This window comes from Ahaetulla prasina, chromosome 4 (genome assembly GCF_028640845.1).
Source record: "Ahaetulla prasina isolate Xishuangbanna chromosome 4, ASM2864084v1, whole genome shotgun sequence".
Classification (NCBI taxonomy): Eukaryota; Metazoa; Chordata; class Lepidosauria; order Squamata; family Colubridae; genus Ahaetulla; species Ahaetulla prasina.
Window position 1 is genome coordinate 136,623,360 of NC_080542.1, and position 18,762 is coordinate 136,642,121.

The following is an 18,762-nucleotide window of genomic DNA, read 5'->3' on the forward strand; positions in this document are numbered from 1 at the left end:
CAGTGCTTTACAGCCCTCTCTAAGCTGTTTACAGCTTATTGTCCCCAACAATCTGGGTCCTCATTTTACCAACTTCTGAAGGATGGAAGGCTGAGTCAACCTTGAACCAGTGAGACTTGAACTGGTGACAGTTGGCAGTCAGCAGAATTAGCCTAGAATACTGCATTCTAACTACTGCACCACCATGGAATGAATTGAATTGCATGTTTAAAATTACATAGAGACACATATGCAGCTGACATAAAAAAGCCACAGTTGAAACCTGGAAGCTTTAAAAAATAAAGTCAGCAATTTTCCATCTTCCTTCATGGCAACCCCAATGTGGAAGGGGAAGGGAGGAAAATCAAATAAAAACAGAATTTCTTATTAAACGTTGCGGCTACATTCAAATAAATTTTGCACTGGTGAAGATGCCATTCCCTGGAAACCACCAGAAAAGCACAAAAAAGGCTTTTGAGTGCATTCAACACAAGGCAGTCTTTAATAGAAGGAGTTCAGACACAGGAGCTGCATTTCCCTAAGCCCATGATGGCAAATCTATGGCACGCGTGCCGCAAGCGGCACACAGAGCCATCTCTCCAGGCACGCCAGCCATTGCCCGTTGCTCTTCTGGGTGCTGGCCAATTGGTCGTAGCGCACGCGGGAGCACCGGAAACCGGAAACTGGAAGAACAGCTCCCTGGTATGCATATGCATGCTGAAAACCGGAAGCTCAGCTTCCCAGCGCGCATGTGTGTGCTGGGGAGCTGCTCTTCTGGTTTCCAGTGCTTCCCTGCACGCGCACTCTCTCATTTTGGCACTCTGTGTTGAAAACGTTCACCAACACTGCCCTAAGCCATCAATGTCTAGTTTGCTTAAATCTTCAAGCAATCAATGCAAGCCAGATTTGGCCGTTTACAGTGATGCCATCATGTAGATGCAGATTACAGAATTCACATAATTGGTATAATGACGTCATAATGTGTCATATCCATATATGTGTCAAGGAGGCATCTCATGGGGAATTTATGTGCTTGTTCGCAAGAAAAGTAGCAGTGACAGATTTTCAAAAAGTTAAGGTACAGTAAGACAAGTCCCAACAATATCTTGAAACATAAAAGTGATACTTGTTCCAACAAATGTGATACCCACAACCTGGCTAAATGGCTACATAATGAAGATATTCCAAAGAATCCCTGCATGGATTGCCCCTGTGACTATGTAGTACAGATCAGGAGGAAGCTAACATTGCAAGAACATAAGCAAAAGGTAAGACTAGGTGACTCAAACTCATTGATAGCCTCACATTGCTATGGATAAAGACGTATTCAATTTTGCTGCCAAGATCATTGGCCATGCAGGTACAAAGATAGCCATGGAAATGATTGAAACCTGAGAAATGAACCTTTTGTCAGTCAACAGGAGTGCTTATTTACCACCAGCATTGGCCATCAATACACCAATCAACCAATAGGAAGGCACCACATAAATACAACACATAGAATAGCCCAAAGCATACATTCCGGTAGAGAGAACTTCTCTGAGGATGAGGGCTCCTGCATGAGTCCAAAAGCTCGGAAGGCTAAGCCTCTGATCTGATGACCAATCTAGATTGGATTCCAGACTTTAGCTATAGCTCCATTATATTCTTTAATGGACTTGATTAGGGGGGGGGAACCAGTGGTGAAATCCAATTTTTTTTACTACCAGTTCTGTGGGCATGGCTTGGTGGGCGTGGTGTGGCTTGGTGGGGGTGGCAGGAGAAGGATACTGCAAAATCCCCATTCCCACCCATTCTGGGGCCAGCCAGAGATGATATTTGCCAGGATTCTGAACTTCCACTAAATTTCCACTACTGGTTTTCCAGAACTTGTCAGAACCTGCTGGATTTCACCCCTGGAGGAAACCCCTTGGTGCAGAGAGCTTGAGCTATTGCACTATGGTAGCTTCACCCTTGTATGCATGTGAATGATTGGTATGGGATGGCACAGCCTCCAGCTCTTCAAGATGGGCCAAGAGAGGTTATGGATCATCCTAAGGGCTATGAAGTGGGACATCACTTCAGTCTAGTGATGGGCATGGGTTGCTATGAGAACCAGAGAGCAGGCCAGTACGGGGAAGACATGCCCGGTGTTTAGTATCAGTGGCATGTTCTGGCCCACTTAGTTCACACTCAGTCCCTGGATAGCATTACCCTGGAGGCCTGGAGGTTTGGCTGCTGCTTTTGAATGCTAGGTTAGTCAATAAAGCTCTCTTCATTCAAAACTATACTGATGAGGAAACATGCCAATCTGGCATATATCATTGATACCTGGCTGTCATAGGATGGGGAGATTTCCCTCTCAGAGATGTATTCAGCCAGATTTACAGCTTGGCATCAGCTAAGATCACAAAGTAGGGGAAGTGGAGTAGTAGTAGTCATCAGAGAGTCTTCTTCTGCCTTCATGGGTCCTGCTCTCCAAATTTCCACCTGTGAGCCTGTTTCTGAGTCTGGGCTTACAGGATCAGCTGAGATTGTTGCTACTGTACTCTACTTATTTACTTACTTACTCTACTTACTCTACTCCCTGCTGTGTAGCAACTTCCCTGCCTGAGCTGTTAGAAGCCATCTCAAGATTGCCCAGGGAGTTCCCCAAAATGATAAGTTTGGGTGTCCTGTTTCAGGCCAAGCGCACACACACACACACACACACAATTTTACCTAGATTTACTAGAATAGAAGGATGAGAAACACCTTAAAAGTCAGAGTTGCCCAACTAGTATTTTGAAAGACAAATAGACAGATTCCACTTTGAAAGTTCATATCTTTGAGGAGATAAATTGTAGAATTCACTGGCTTGATAGGTTAAGGGCTTTCCCTCTGGTAGAAGCCTTTTCCTAAAGAGGTTGCTGACTACCTAATAGCATCACCAAGCTTCTTTTGTTCCTTAGCTGTCCAAAAAAAGCCTTCCTGAAAAGGCTGATGTATTCTTACTAGGCAGCTGTTAAATCTATTTTATTTATTTATTCATTTATTTTATTTGTCAATCATATATAAGATAACAGGTAAAAGTATAAACATAATTTGGATACATGAAAAGAGTAAGTAAAAAGGAATATTAGGCAGGGACGGTAGGCACGCAGGTGCTCTTATACATGCCACCCCTTTTTTTTGGGGGGGGGGAGATGTAACATTTAGTGAATTATTTATTATATACTATTTATATCTGCCATTGTCTTTCAAAGATGTAACAAAAAGTGAGGCTTTGCAATCACCTTTAGACCTAGAACGGTGCTGACAGGGAAAGTTTTGTTCTATGTGCAATTTTGGCACAAAAACTACATGAAGTTTGGCCAAGTCCCTCTCCCTCAGCCCCAGGAAAGAGATAACCTGGCAATCTTGGCAAGCCCCTTTCTGAAAAGCTATCAGGAGTCAAGATTGACTCCAAGGCATTCAACAAACAAGATAAAGAATGCATTACGGTAAAAAGAAACCTCTAACTACATAAATCCAGGAATTGGGGTGGCGGGGGGGGGGGAGAAGATTCCAGAATTCAGAAAGAGAAAATAGGTCAGGAATCAACCATCTCCCCACAACCAGCCCAGTCAAGGTACTGAAATGAGTGAGATGAATCCTGAGGCGGAAAAATCTCTCCGCCTCCAAGATTTCCCCACCCCTTTCTGTGATTGGGTGGCTAACAAGTGGCCTGATTAAATAACTCCCTCTGAGTGAGCATCAAGTCTGTCACTCATGGAAGTCCACACCCCTTCTCCCACCTCACAGAAACAATCCTAAAAATGTCAAGTCAGTAATTCACTCAAAATCGCTGCTTAGTAAAATACATTGAGTTGCCGATTTAGCTCTGATCACTGTATTTAAGTAAAGCTTGTGTAGTCCTTAGGGAGGGAACAGGGAAGTAAAGCAAATTGAGGGAGGAAAATAATTTCAGATGCTTTTAACTCCTCCTCCCACCCTTTGCTATGATGATTTGCAGATAACAGCATTTCTTTATCTGCCTGACATGATTGAGTAAAAGAAAGGAAGAACAGAGGTGTAAAATTAATGCGAGAAGTTTTATATCCAAATATATTTTATTCTTTATGGTGTTTCAGTCTTCCTTTAAAATATTAACAGAATCCACAATAGCCTGAGAATCAATGTCTCCACTAGATAATTGAAAGTCAAGCTGAAATTAAGCTAATTAAATAAAATTAGTAAATTTCCTCAAACCCCCAAATAAATTACACAGACCTAATCCACATATCAAAGGTCTGCAAACACAAACAGAATTAATTAAATTAGAGGAACATATTCACAAGAATAAACATGCCTACAGACACACACACACACACACACACACACACACACACACACACACACACACACACAGACACACTCCCCCTCAAGTGTCGCCTTATATTCAGCATGTAGACACCTCTATATCTCGGACAAGCTCCCCCTATAAAAATCTGCTGCTGTACCCCATTTCTCTGCAACCTGCCCCTAAAGGCAAACTGTTTTGCTTTTAGGAATAAATATTTCTTTTTTCCTCACAGCTGCTTGGATTTCATTTTTATTTATTCTTGCACAGCCCTAGCTCGAGTTGGAACCCCAAATTATTCTTCTGACATTTATAACATGCATCAAAATACATCCAGAATCAGTAGATTGGTCAGTATAAAAGTAATTGAAATTGATAATTTATTACAAATTATCTGTCTATTTATTTATCATCTATCTGTTTATCTATCATTGGTGTATCTATTATGTCTGTCTGTCTGTCTGTCTGTTTGTCTGTCTCTATCTATCTATCTATCTATCTATCTATCTATCTATCTATCATCTATCTATCTTGACCTCTCTTCCCATCTGCGCTTCTTACTCCACCTCTGTTCATCTTTTTAAAATTTCATATTACTATACTTCCACTGTTTTTTTTATTGCTTCACTCCTTTACTGTTGTTATTTTTACGTTTTTTATCATTTCCCCCCTGTTTTATTATTGTAAACCATCCAGTGTAGCCCCACAATGAGATGAGCAACAAATAAATGTAATAACTAAATAAGTACAAATATACAAATATGCAGTTGATCTTCAAACGGTGTATGGTAGCATAATGTCATCAGGAGGGTTTGCCTTCAATAACTGGGATTATTTTAAGTGTTGATTTTGATGTGGGATGATACCAGCTAAATATCCCACTATCCCAGTCTTATAGGTTACTCTTAGCAAATAAGATTCCACTCTATGTGTAAACTTCGTGTGTTTTATGTACTTGCTGTAAGTAATCCTCATTAAATAGCATCTCACAAGTGGCTCACAACAATTAAAAAACATGAACGAAACACAATAAAAATATAAATGAATGCACAAAAATTCAACTATATTAAAACCATCATTCAAAAATCAATCAAATACAAAATATAAGGACAATCAGCAGTTGAATACAACAGACATCCCATTCAAACAGAACCTTGAAAATGCTCCCTTTCACTACCGGGTCCCTGAACTACCAGCAAAATGCCTCAGCAAAACAGGGGCTACCTCTGAGTTGTGTCCAGCTTTTCAAGTGAAGACACTGCACAAGGAGCTCTGTCGTTGTTGAAGGCACTAAGGATATTGGTAAAGAAATACCTTTGAAAGGACGACTCAGTGGATCATAGGTTGGCTAGTAGACATATACAATTAAGTTTAACAAGTCCATTGTTACTTGTTCAGAAAGTCTTTTCCTACATCATTTTGGTGGAGGAGGGAGGGCAGCAGGAAATCTCACTTCTAAATAAAGCATTGGGATGGAATCACTGACCCTGTATTTACTAAGAATTCTCATTTGGCGCATAGAAGCATTCATGGAAATAAAAGTGACAGTGACTACTTTGTAGCTCACCACAATTTTATAACATTTTTGCTTTCAAAAATCCAAATCCAAATCATCCAAATCAGAACACCTTAGAGGATGTCTAGAAAACTTTGATTGGGAATTTTTGTCTTATATTCAGATAAATTGTAGGATGAATGTAGAAAAATAAGAAGACTTGTTCTGATAAAGTTTAAAAAAACAAACAAACCTGGGGAGAGCGATAGTGAGATTTTTTTAAAATAAATTCTCTCTTCATAATTGCAAACTTTATTTAAATAGTTGTGATCTCATACAAACTCACAAAGTTCAGTACTGCCTAAACTATAGAAAGCAACTTATTAAGTTAATCTTACAGTTTGACATTTGGGAACAAAGTAAGAAATTTTCCCACACGTACGAATTCTTGGAACCATTTCTCCAGATTTCTTCTGGGATTTCTCATCTGAATCTTTTCAATATGTTTGTAGCCATGCTTGCACTTCTGTTTGATGCAGTAGACTCTGCATCAAATAAGCGTGAGGTGGTGACATGCTCTCCAAAATTTGTTAAAGATGCTTGAAGGCATCCATCCTTAATCTTCTTTCAGAATAAGCACTTGCCAAATTACTCTCTCCCTTCTTTTTCTCATCCTTGCTTTTGATGCTTTAGTGCATTCTTCTTTGAAATTCCAGATGCTTTTGATAGATACTTCAAGCTATTCCTGAGTATCTAGATAAGGTACTTCAGGTTCTTCCTCTTCCAAGGTTATTTACAGATATTTCAAATCATTTTTGTCATCTTTAACATTTTAACATTTTTAACAGTAACAGAGTTGGAAGGGACCTTGGAGATCATCTAGTCCAATGGTCACCAACTGGTGGTCCATGGACTACTGGTGGTCCGTGAGAAAATTCTGGTGGTTCCAGAAAAATTATTTGCATTTTTTATATTGCACTGAATCAGGAGTTCTCAAATTACGGCTCCTGGGACGGATATGTGCAATGAATGTTTGTGTTGCTGTGGAGAGTCTCCCCCTTTGGGGTCTCTTTGTGTGGGTCAGAGGGGAGCAGAAATTCCGACTTGGGGTCTGCTTCAGCCTTCTGGTGCAGGGCTTTGGGCAAAGGCTGGAGAGAAGTGCTGCTGGTGGCAAAGAGCTGGAGGGCCTTGTTCCAGTGAGGCTGCATCATGGCCTGGAACTGGCTGACCATCTCAGCCCGCTGAGCCTCCAGGCACCGATACCTGGCCTTGCATTCCCACAGGTCTTCTCTCTGCTTGGAAAGCCTATGCTCCTAGTCCTCAGTTAGGTGCTTCTGCTGAGCCTCCTTCTCGGTCAGATCCAATTTGAACTGAGCTGTTTTGCCAACTCTTTCTCATGGTGGCTGCTTAGCTCCAGCAACTGCTTCCTGTTCGGGCCCTAAAGAACCCAGGCGGGCAGGTGAGGAGTGGTGAGTAGAGGCTGGCAGGATACCCCTCGACATGAGTGACATTGAGTTGGCCACACTCACCCATCACACAAACACCTTGCCACACCCACCCAGCCAGTCATTAGGTAGATCATATTAGTGGTCTGCGGGATTTAAAATTATGAATTTAGTGGTCCTTGAGGTCCAAAAGGTTGGGGACCCATGATCTAGACCAATCCCCTGCTCACACAGGAGACTTGTACTAGGGATTCGAACCGCCGAACTGCCAACCTTTCTGATTGATAAGCTCAATGTCTTAGCCACTGAGCCACCTAGTCAGGTGTTTTTTGATTGTTTAGGCATCCAAAAAATTTTGTTTCAATGCCTCGGGACTTTCTTCCTCCTGATTTTTTAAGGATTCCCAAAGCCAATTTTCTAGAGCAGATATGGGTGCTTCAGAAGAAGAGAGACTTTCTAGAGATGGTTGAAGAGGTTGTCGATAAGAAAGATCGGCAGTTTGGTGATTCGAATCCCTAGTATAGGTCTCCTGCGTGAGAAGGTGGTTGGACTAGATGACCTCCAAGATCCCTCCCACCTTTGTTACTATTATTTTCTCCACAGGTCCTTCAAAACACTGCTTTCTGAGGTCCTCTATGATTTTTTAAAGCCATCGATTAGGCTATCCCAAAATTCTACCTTAGAGTTCTGTAGATCCTGATAATAAATAATTCGAGGTTATTTGCAGATATTACATGCTATTTTTTGTTTAGATGCTTCATGATCATCCTCTTCTAAGTTGTTCAAGGATTCTCAAAGCCATTTTCCCCCAGCTGATCTGAGTGCTTCAGAAGAGGAGGCGCTTTCTAGTGATCCTTGAAGCTATTATGCTCTATTCTTCACAGGTCCTTTAGAACACTGCTGGTTCAGGTACTCTATTTTTTAAGCCATCCCTTTCTTAGGCTATGTCAAGACTGCCTCAGACTTCTGTAGTTCTTGAACGCTATTAATTAGATGCTTCAAGCTATTCCTGCCTATTTAAATGGGATGCTTCTGGCCCTTCTTCTTGGAGATGATTTATGAATACATCCAGCACCTCACTTACATTCTCCCTGGATGCTTCAGAACATTCCTTCTAAAGATTTATCAGAGATGCTTTAAGCGATTTTGCCAGGATGTATTTTGACTGTTTAAAAGAATCCACCTGGCTTTTCAGAGATTTTTTAGAGAAGTTATCCCAGTATATTTTGCCTAGCTTCTTTAGATTTTTGGTTTTGAGATTGCTTACAGAAGCTTTAAACCATTCCTTCTTTATTTTCCAGCATTAGAGGTCTCATTTTTTCAAGATTAACTTATCTTTTGGTTTTTTAACATCTGCACTTGTTCGCCAGACACTTTTCTTTTGTTCCCTACCAGTCTAATCCACATCCTCTTTTCCATTTTTATTTATTATTCACAATTGTCTTTATATCACCAGTCAAAACGAGGGCTGTGAAAATATCTACAGACCCCTCACATCCTGGACATAAATTGTTTCAACTTCTATCCTCAAAAAAGATGCTATAGGGCAGGGGTGAAATGCTACCGGTAGTGATAAAACCGGTAGTGATAAACCGGTAGTGATAAAAACTACCAGTTCGCCTGAACCGGTAGTTTAAAAAAAGCTACCAGTTCATTGGAACCGGTATTTCCGACAATCAGCTGTGCCATGCTGTTTAGCTTCACTAGAAAGCAGGAAATCCTGCTTTCTAGTGAAGCTAAATCAGACAACACAGCTGTTCCCCCCCTTGATGTTCTATTACCTAGTGAAGTCTTTTTTTTTCCTGCACAAAGCACGCATTTGGCACGTATTGCGCATATGCACACAGTGTGCTTTGGTGTGTGCTTTGCATGTGCGCACACAGCCTACTTTTGGCACGTGCCGCACATGTGGCAAACCAGTGACGATCCGAGGAGGATTTCACTACTGCTATAGAGCAGTGCACACCAAAACAACTAGACACAAGGACAGTTTTTTCTGAATGCCATCACTCTGCTTAACAATTAGTTCCCACAACACTGTCAAATAATTTACTAAGACTGTATTACAATTATTCTTCTCTTCCTTACTAGTATCTATCTCTTCCCACTTATTACTATAACCATATTGCTTGTAACTTTCAAATTTTTTTTATTTGTTTCCTAGTACGATTTGATAACTTATTAGTAACTTTGAATATCACTAAGTGTTGTATCTTTTTATTCTTGATGAATGTATTTTATTCTCCTTATGTACACTGACATCATATACACTTAAGACAAATTCCTTGTGTGTCCAATCACACTTGGCCAATAAAAATTCTATTCTATTCTATTCTATTCTATTCTATTCTAGTCTAGTCTAGTCTAGTCTAGTCTAGTCTAGTCTAGTCTAGTCTAGTCTAGTCTATATACTATGTATGACCAGAAGAGGAAGCTAAGGGGAATTTAATATGAAATTCTGGAAGGAAAAACCAGGGTTGCTATCTACCAAAGAAGCTTCTTGAATGAGAAGCAAAATGGTTTTAAAGAAAAAAAATCAAGAAAATCCAGTTGACTTTTGAAAAAAAAAACATCTTTGGGATGATTACAACTGTACAAACCATAATTCAATAATCTCTTTTTTTCTTTTATATTTTGTGGGATATTAATTTAAATATTTGGTCAATTATACTGAAGAGCATTATATATAACATTCAGCTAGCAATAAGGTACGTTGTCCTAAAACATCCATTGTAATTTAAGTAAGTATTGATAACATGATAATCATATTTAGTAATACCTATAGGTTTGTGTGTAAGAGCAAGAATGGTAACAGCATCATAGAAGCTAAGGTTAATTTTGCTCTTTTAGAACTTTAATTTTATACAACTGTGGATATTTATTTATTTATAAAATTTATTGGCCACCCATTTTATCATAGGATAATTTTGGGGCGCCTTACAGTTACATCTTAGTTAAAACAGAAATGTTAAAATCAAACCTTAAAACCAAAGACTTGTGGGGAGAGCGGGGGTGGAGATGGGATCCGTTATTACTCAATCAATTACCTCCATTGTGCTGATCCCTCACTGGGCCCCCAAACCGACTGGCACAGTCACTTCTTTAGGCCCTTGTGAAAAGATAAGAGGGTTGGGGCCAACCTCACACTGGAGGGGGAGGAGATGTTCCAGAGCAGCAGTCACCAACTAGTGGTTCATGGACCACTGGTGGTCTGTGAGAAAATTTTGGTGGTCTACAGAAAAATTATTTCCATTTTTTATATTGCGCTAAACCAGGAGTCCTCCAACTACGACCCCTGGGCCGGATACGTGCCATGAATGTTTGTGTTGCTGTAGAGAGTCTCCCCCTTTGGGGTCTTTTTGTGCGGATCGAAGGGGGGCAGAAATTCCAACTTGGGGTCTGCTTCAGCCTCCTGGTACGGGGCTTTGGGCGAAAGCTGGACGAAAGTGCTGCTGACAGCGAAGAGCTAGAGGACCTTGTTCCAGTGGGATTTATATCCTGATTTTTCTATGATGCAGTAGAATCTTGCACTTCCAGAGATCTTCCCTCTGCTTGGAAAGCCTATGCTCATAATCCTCAGTGAGGTGCCTGGAGGCTCAGCGGGCTGAGATGGTCAGCCAGTTCCAGGCCATGAGGCAATCCCACTGGATCTTGCACTTCCAGAGATCTTCCCTCTGCTTGGAAAGCCTATGCTCATAGTCCTCAGTGAGGTGCCTGGAGGCTCAGTGGGCTGAGATGGTCAGCCAGTTCCAGGCCATGAGGCAATCTCACTGGATCTTGCACTTCCAGAGATCTTCCCTCTGCTTGGAAAGCCTATGCTCATAGTCCTCAGTGAGGTGCCTGGAGGCTCAGCGGGCTGAGATGGTCAGCCAGTTCCAGGCCATGAGGCAATCCCACTGGATCTTGCACTTCCAGAGATCTTCCCTCTGCTTGGAAAGGCTATGCTCATAGTCCTCAGTGAGGTGCTTCTGCTGAGCCTCCTTCTTGGTCAGATCCAATTTGAACTGAGCCAACTGTTTTGCCAACACTTTCTCGTGGTGGCTGCTTAGCTCCAACAACTGCTGGGGCCCTAAGGAGCCCGGGCGGGGAGGCAGGGAGTGACTGGTAGGGGAGGGGTGTGTAGGGGCCGGTGAGGCAGCCCTCAATATGAGTGACATTGAGATGATCACACCCACTCAGGCACATGACCACCTAGCCACCCCCTACCCAGTCATTAGGCAGATCATATTAGTGGTCCGCAGGATTTAAAATTATGAATTTAGTGGTCCCTAAGTTCCGAAAGGTTGATGACCCCTGTTCCAGAGGGCAGGAGCAACAGCAGAGAAGGCCCTCCTCCTGGATGCCGCCATCCGGAATACTCGGGCTGACAGGACCTGCAACACGAGTGGTACAGGCCAATCCCAGTGGGGTGAGATGATGCCTCAAGTAACCTGAACCCATGCCCTGAAGGGCTATTCATAACATTTAATAGAGCTATTCAGATGGGCCTCTAGATGAATTTTTAGACTCCAGCTTATGAGAAGTGATTTTTTTATTTACTGCTATAATCAACTTTGGGATGCTGAATGTGCAGTAATATGAAATATGATAAACAGAAATTTGTTTCTTAGATAACTTCTTATTATGCTGTGAACATCAAGTTTCAGTTTTATCTATTTGCTTATATTGTCATTTATATCCTGATTTTTCTATGATGCAGTAGAATCTTGGGGCAAGTTCTATACCTAATTTTTTTTAAATAAGACTATTGTAAAATAGTACTATAAACCCAATAATAAAGGTTAAGTTAGCAAAAGGAAACTAATAGTGCTATAAGTTCTTTTCCATTTTTATTTATTGTGCATGATTGCCTTCATATACTTTGTATGACCAGGAGAGGGAGTTAAGGAGAATTTTATATGAAATTCTGAAAGAGAAAATCAGAGTTGCTATCTGTCTCACCTACTCAGTTTTTCCTCAAAATATTCACATTCCTGTTTCTTTCTAAATAGGCAGCTAATGATTTTAATAAGGTTTTTTTTTACATTGGTCTATGTTCACCAACAGATCAAAGTTTATCACTGTTATTCTATAAAATATCAAGATGAGAATGAAAATAGCCCAATTAGTTTTTTTAGTTGAATCATTAAAACTTTTTAAAATTAAAAAACATTTTTATTGGCAATCTCTCCTTATGGAAACCAATTATTTAATGGTTTATTGGGTACATTGGAAATGCTCAGTAAAAATGACAAATCAATAAATATTCCCAGACTGTAGCTATTTCTCCACTATGTTCTTGAAGGATTTGATTAGTTACTTCAGTATTTATCATTATGTTTATGAGTTTGATTATTTAAATACGTTAATGATTTTTACTTCAGTGTTTAGAATTTCTATTCATAGATGCAAGGAATCTTTAGATTTTAACACCCCTTTATCTTACATTCCAAAAAAGTCCTCAACTTATGACTACAATGGAGCCCAGGATTACAGTTGCAAATGGTTGCAGTCGTATGTTGAAATACCCATGTGATTGGAAGTAATCTTTCAGCCATTTTTGCAATTGTCTTTAAGCAAATTCATGCATTTGAACGGGTTGTTGTTGCTTTTTATCAAAAAACATGATGTGCTATGAGTGTAGAATGCCACAGCAGGTTGTAAAACTGACATGCCTGATGTGATCACATCATTATGGGGATGGTCAACATGACTATTTACAATGGCCTGGGATGCTTTATGATTGGTTGTTAAGTGGGAACTATCTAAAGGTTTAAACTTTAAAGAACATCATTGGGGATATATTACTCCATCATTCTTGTTACCACCCTGACCTTGCTGCATTGAATAAAAAGGCTGATTGATAGAACTCTACTTAAGTTCACATCCCAACCTAGTTTGGTGGAGGAGGGATGGATTAAGATTATTTAACACAAACATGCCATTTAAAAGATTTTATAGGTCTTCTGGTCTTAAAAAATTGGGACTTTTTTGAGCAGCTTGAACCTAGAATCCTTTAGAGATTTTCTTTACAAGACTGAGCAAAAGAAATTATGTCAGATCACAACATCCTTGAGTACAATCAGCATTTTTAATGGATTAACTTGACATATGCTCACACCTGTTCCTTTAGTTCAAGGGTCTTAAGTTAGCAGTATCTCCATTTTATCTTGATGAGAATATTTGTATTGAGTTGTTCAACATTTTTGGTCTACTGTTGCAAATACTGTATTTATTGCATGGTGTAGGTTTTTTTACAAGGATTCCTCCATCACACTACAAATCGTTTTTGGGCAAGTTAAATACTAGCTGGGGGTGTTCCTATTGTTCCTGAGAGAAAGCTCATTAAGAAAATGATCGAAGTCAGTCTTTGATGGAAATAGTGGCCCAAAACAAAAATAGATTTAACTTTATTCATTGCTAGAATTGGTTAAAAGAAATCTGGCCCAAAGTTTGTTCTGCCAATTTTAAATAGCTCTGAAGTTCATTTTTTTTAAAAAATCATTGAATGTAAAATAATTGAACAGTATTAAGGATAATTGTGTTCTTAATTGTGTTCTCTTCGCTGACGATGTTAAACTATTTAAAACTACCAACAATGCGGCTACCCTTCAAAAAGACCTTGACTTTGTGTTGGAATGGTCAAAAACTTGGCAACTCCAAATCTCAACCAACAAATGCTCTGTCTTACACATTGGAAAAAAGAATCAGAACACCAAATACAAGCTTGATGGACACCCACCCCGTTAAAGACCTTGGAGTTTTCATATCAAATGATCTAAGTGCCAAAGCCCACTGCAACTACATCGCAAAAAGGCTCTAAGAGTTATAAAACTATCTTGTGTAGCTTCTTCTCCAGAAACACTACACTGCTGACCAGAGCATATAAAACATTTGCTAGACCAATTCTTGAATACAGCTCACCTGTCTAGAACCCATACCTCATTTCAGACATTAATGTAATTGAGCATATCCAGAAATATTTTACAAGGAGTTCTCCACTCCTCTGATCACAACAAAATACCTTATGCCACCAGACTTGAAATCCTGGGTTTAGAAAATTTAGAACTCCGCCGCCTTCGGCATGACTTGAGCTTAACTCATAGAATCATCTGTTACAACATCCTTCCTGTTGAAGACTACTTCAGCTTCAACCACAACAATACACGAGCACACAATAGATTTAAGCTTAATGTGAACCACTCCAATCTTGATTGCAGAAAATATGACTTCAGTAACAGAGTTGTTAATGCCTGGAATGCACTACCAGATTCTGTGGTCTCTTCCCAAAACCCCCAAAGCTTTAACCAAAAACTCTCTACTATTGACCTCACCCCATTCCTAAGAGGTCTGTAAGGGGCGTGCATAAGAGCACTAGTGTGCCTACCATTCCTGTTCTAATGTTCACTTCGATTGTATACAATTTCATATAGTTATTACATACTTATGGTTTTATATATATGCTTATATATCATATAGTTATTCCATGCTTATGCTTATATATAATGTTGTGACAAATAAAATAAATAAAAATAAAATAAAAACTCATGGCTTAGCTACTGGATGGTAGAAGATTGCATTGGGAGGCATGCATAGATCTATAGAAAGCTGTATTAACTTAAATATGAGGAGACTTGACTTTCTGTAGATCTATGTATGCCCCCCAATCTTCTATCATCCAGTAGCTAAACCATGAGTCTTCCTTAATACTGTCTTAACTATCGCTTAACCTTCCAAACTGTCCAGTCATCCTGTAAAGACAAGAAATCCTGTAAAGACAAGAAAACTCCAAGAAATTACAACTAATTTAAAGTGAACCATTACCCAACAATGAAATCCTTGAGCTTTTCCAAGCAAGAATCCCCACAGCTCCTCAACCTAAATATCAGAAATTTATATTAGGAAGCTAGTTTTTTTTAATGGCTTGTAATTGTTTGGCAGTGATGTAACAGCTAATTATAGAAGAGTTGCATGTCATGATGTATAAAAAACATTCACACATCTTCAATACATTTTTAATCGGTAAAATGTCTGTTCTTCTAGCTTTTTGCAGATCCCTCGCATCCTGGACATAAACTGTTTCAACTCCTACTCTCAAAACGACGCTATAGAGCACTGCACACCAGAACAACTAGACACAAGAACAGTTTTTTCCCGAAGGCCATCACTCTGCTAAACAAATAATTCCCTCAACACTGTCAGACTATTTACTGAATCTGCACTACTATTAATCATCTCATAGTTCCCATCACCAATCTCTTTCCACTTATGACTGTATGACTATAACTTGTTGCTGGCAATCCTTATGATTTATATTGATATATTGACCATCAATTGTGTTGTAAATGTTGTACCTTGATGAACGTATCTTTTCTTTTCTTTTATGTACACTGAGAGCATATGCATCAAGACAAATTCCTTGTGTCTCCAATCACACTTGGCCAATAAAATTCTATTCTATTCTATTCTATTCTTTAGGCTAGAACAACCTGGAAGAAGACATTGGCAAACATGGGTTTGTCATAGGTTGAGCTTGATCTGAGGTCTTTATTTCCCAATTTCTGACCACACTTCCATTATTTCAGTTCAGCGGTGTGTCTGTTGCTCCAGAGAAAATTACAAAAGTTAAGACCAGTAGTGAGTTTCAAATCCTGGTGCTACCAGTTTGCTATTGGTAGTGTATGGGCGCAGGTGCTTATTTTGCAATGCGCAGAGTGTTTTTGATGGCAGGTGGGTGGGTGGGTGGAGCCTCCCACCATCGCCACTACCGGGACGAACCGGGAGCAATCCACCACTGGTTAAGACACAGATTCAGTCAATCATTTGAACTCCTTAAAGTTGGACATTCTTGCAAAATGATAACGTTTTCTCACCCTGTGGCTCTTTGAGGGTTAAGCCATTCTCATTGCATATTCCTCTTCCTTTGTTCTCCTTGGGATCTCATTCTATTCACTGTGATATTGAAAATGAGATCCCTCTTTCAGAGGCAGTACAATATTAACATATGTGGGCTGAACTCTTCTGAATAGTTCTTCACTGTGCTACACTTCTTCACAACAAATCTAGATATTGTTTTTGTATCCCTTAAATGTGCAATTTAATTCACTGGGATTTCTGAATGTAGGGTCACTACCCGGGGTGAAATGTAAAATTTGTTACTTCCGGTTCTATGGGTGTGGCTTGGTGGTGGTGGGGTAATGCGACAGTGGACGTGGCCGACTTTTTAAAAAAAAACTTTTAAAAGCATTTTTCTACAACCTCTTCGGTCGAAGGGGCTGTAAAAAATGCTTTTAAAAGCCTCTGATGATCAGGCAACTCAGCTAGGATCGCCAGAGGAGCCTTTTAAAAGCTTTTAAAGAGTTCTGACGATCCCAGCTGAGTTGCCTGATCGCCAGAACCTTTTAAAAGCAGTTTAATGCTTTAATGCTTTAAAATGTTTTTAAAGGGTTCTGATGATCCCAGCTGAGCTGTGCGATCATCAGAGGCTTTTTTTTAACTTTAAAAAGCATTTTTTCAGCCGAAGAAAAAATGCTTTTAAAAGTAAAAAAAAACAACCTCTGATGATCGCGTGGCTCAGCTGGGCATGGGGGAGGGCAGGGATTTTTGCTACCGGTTCTCCGAACCACCTACTACCATCGCTACCGGACCGAGCGATCTGGTCCGAACCGGGAGCATTTCACCCCTGGTCACTACCCAAAAGAATAATAACAATCCCTTACAACAGAGGTCTTCAAACTTGGTAGCTTTAAGATTTTTGGACTTCAACTCCTAGAATTCTCCAGCTAGCTATGCTGCTGGCTGGAGAATTCTGGGAGTTGAAGTCCAAAAGTCTTAAATCTGCCAAGTTGGGGGGGGGGGGCTGCCTTACAATGTAATTTGAATTGCTAAGAGAACAACTTCCATGCGGTCAACAAGAAAGAGACTCTCAAGACCTTTAGGAAAAACGATTTCCTGACATCCCTAGAGACAAATCATTTGCAAAGTTGCACCTTATGTAAAATGCTATATTAACAAGCCATAATGGAAGAAAAGTTAGATGTATTCTAACATCTGGAAATTATGCTGGCAACCTATCAAAAACAGCACTACAAAAAACAGATTAGAAACACAAGTTAAAATAGGGAAGAAAATGGTAAGTGAACACCTGTCTACCCTAGACGAGTTCAAATCACCAGGACCGGATGGATTACACCCCAAGGTTCTGAAGGAACTGGCAGACGTGATCTCAGAACCACTGAACTATATCTTTCAAAGATCCTGGAGCACAGGGGAGCTGCCAGAGGACTGGAAAAGAGCTGATGTAGTTCCCATCTTCAAAAAAGGAAAAAAAACAGATCCAGGAAACTACAGACCTATCAGTCTGACCTCAATACCGGGGAAGATTCTGGAAAAGATAATCAAGCAACGAATCACCGAACACCTAGAAGCAAACAAAGTAATAACCAAAAGCCAACATGGGTTTGTCAAAAACAGATCATGCCAGACTAATCTTATCGCATTCTTTGACAAAATGACAAAATTAGTAGACCAGAGGAATGCTGTTGATATAATTTACTTGGACTTCAGTAAAGCATTTGATAAAGTAGACCATAACCTACTACTAGATAAAGTAGAAAATGTGGGTTAGACAGCACCACCACCAGATGGATTCGTAACTGGCTGACCAACCGCACTCAACGTGTAGTCCTCAACGGAACTACATCCACATGGAGGAAGTATGCAGTGGAGTACCCCAAGGCTCTGTTTTAGGCCCAGTACTCTTCAACATCTTCATCAATGACTTGGACGAGGGATAGATGGGGAACTGATCAAATTTGCAGATGACACCAAGCTGGCAGGAATAGCCAACACTCCAGAAGATAGGCTCAAGTTACAGAAAGATCTTGACAGACTTGAACATTGGGCGCTATCTAACAAAATGAAATTCAACAGTGAAAAAGTAAGGTTCTACATTTAGGCCAAAAACAAAATGCACCAGTACCGTATATGTGGTACCTTGCTCAATAGTAGTACCTGTGAGAGGGATCTTGGAGTCCTAGTGGATAACCATCTAGATATGAGCCAGCAGTGTGCAGCAGCTGTTAAAAAGCCAACACAGTTCTGGGCTGCATAAACAGAGGATAGAATCAAGATCACGTGAAGTGCTAGTACCACTTTATAATGCCTTGGTAAGGCCACACTTGGAATATTGCATCCAGTTTTGGTCGCCACGATGTAAAAAAGATGTTGAGACTCTAGAAAGAGTGCAGAGAAGAGCAACAAAGATGATTAGCGGACTGGAGGATAAAACATATGAAGAACGGTTGCAGGAACTGGGTATGTCTAGTTTAACAAAAAGAAGGACCAGGGGAGACATGATAGCAGTGTTCCAATATCTCAGGGGCTGCCACAGAGAAGTGGGAGTTGGGCTGTTCTCCAGAGCACCTGAGGGTAGAACAAGAAGCAATGGGTGGAAACTGATCAAGGAAAGAAGCAACTTAGAACTAAGGAGAAATTTCCTGACAGTTAGAACAATTAATAAGTGGAACGACTTGCCTTCAGAAGTTGTGAATGCTCCAACACTG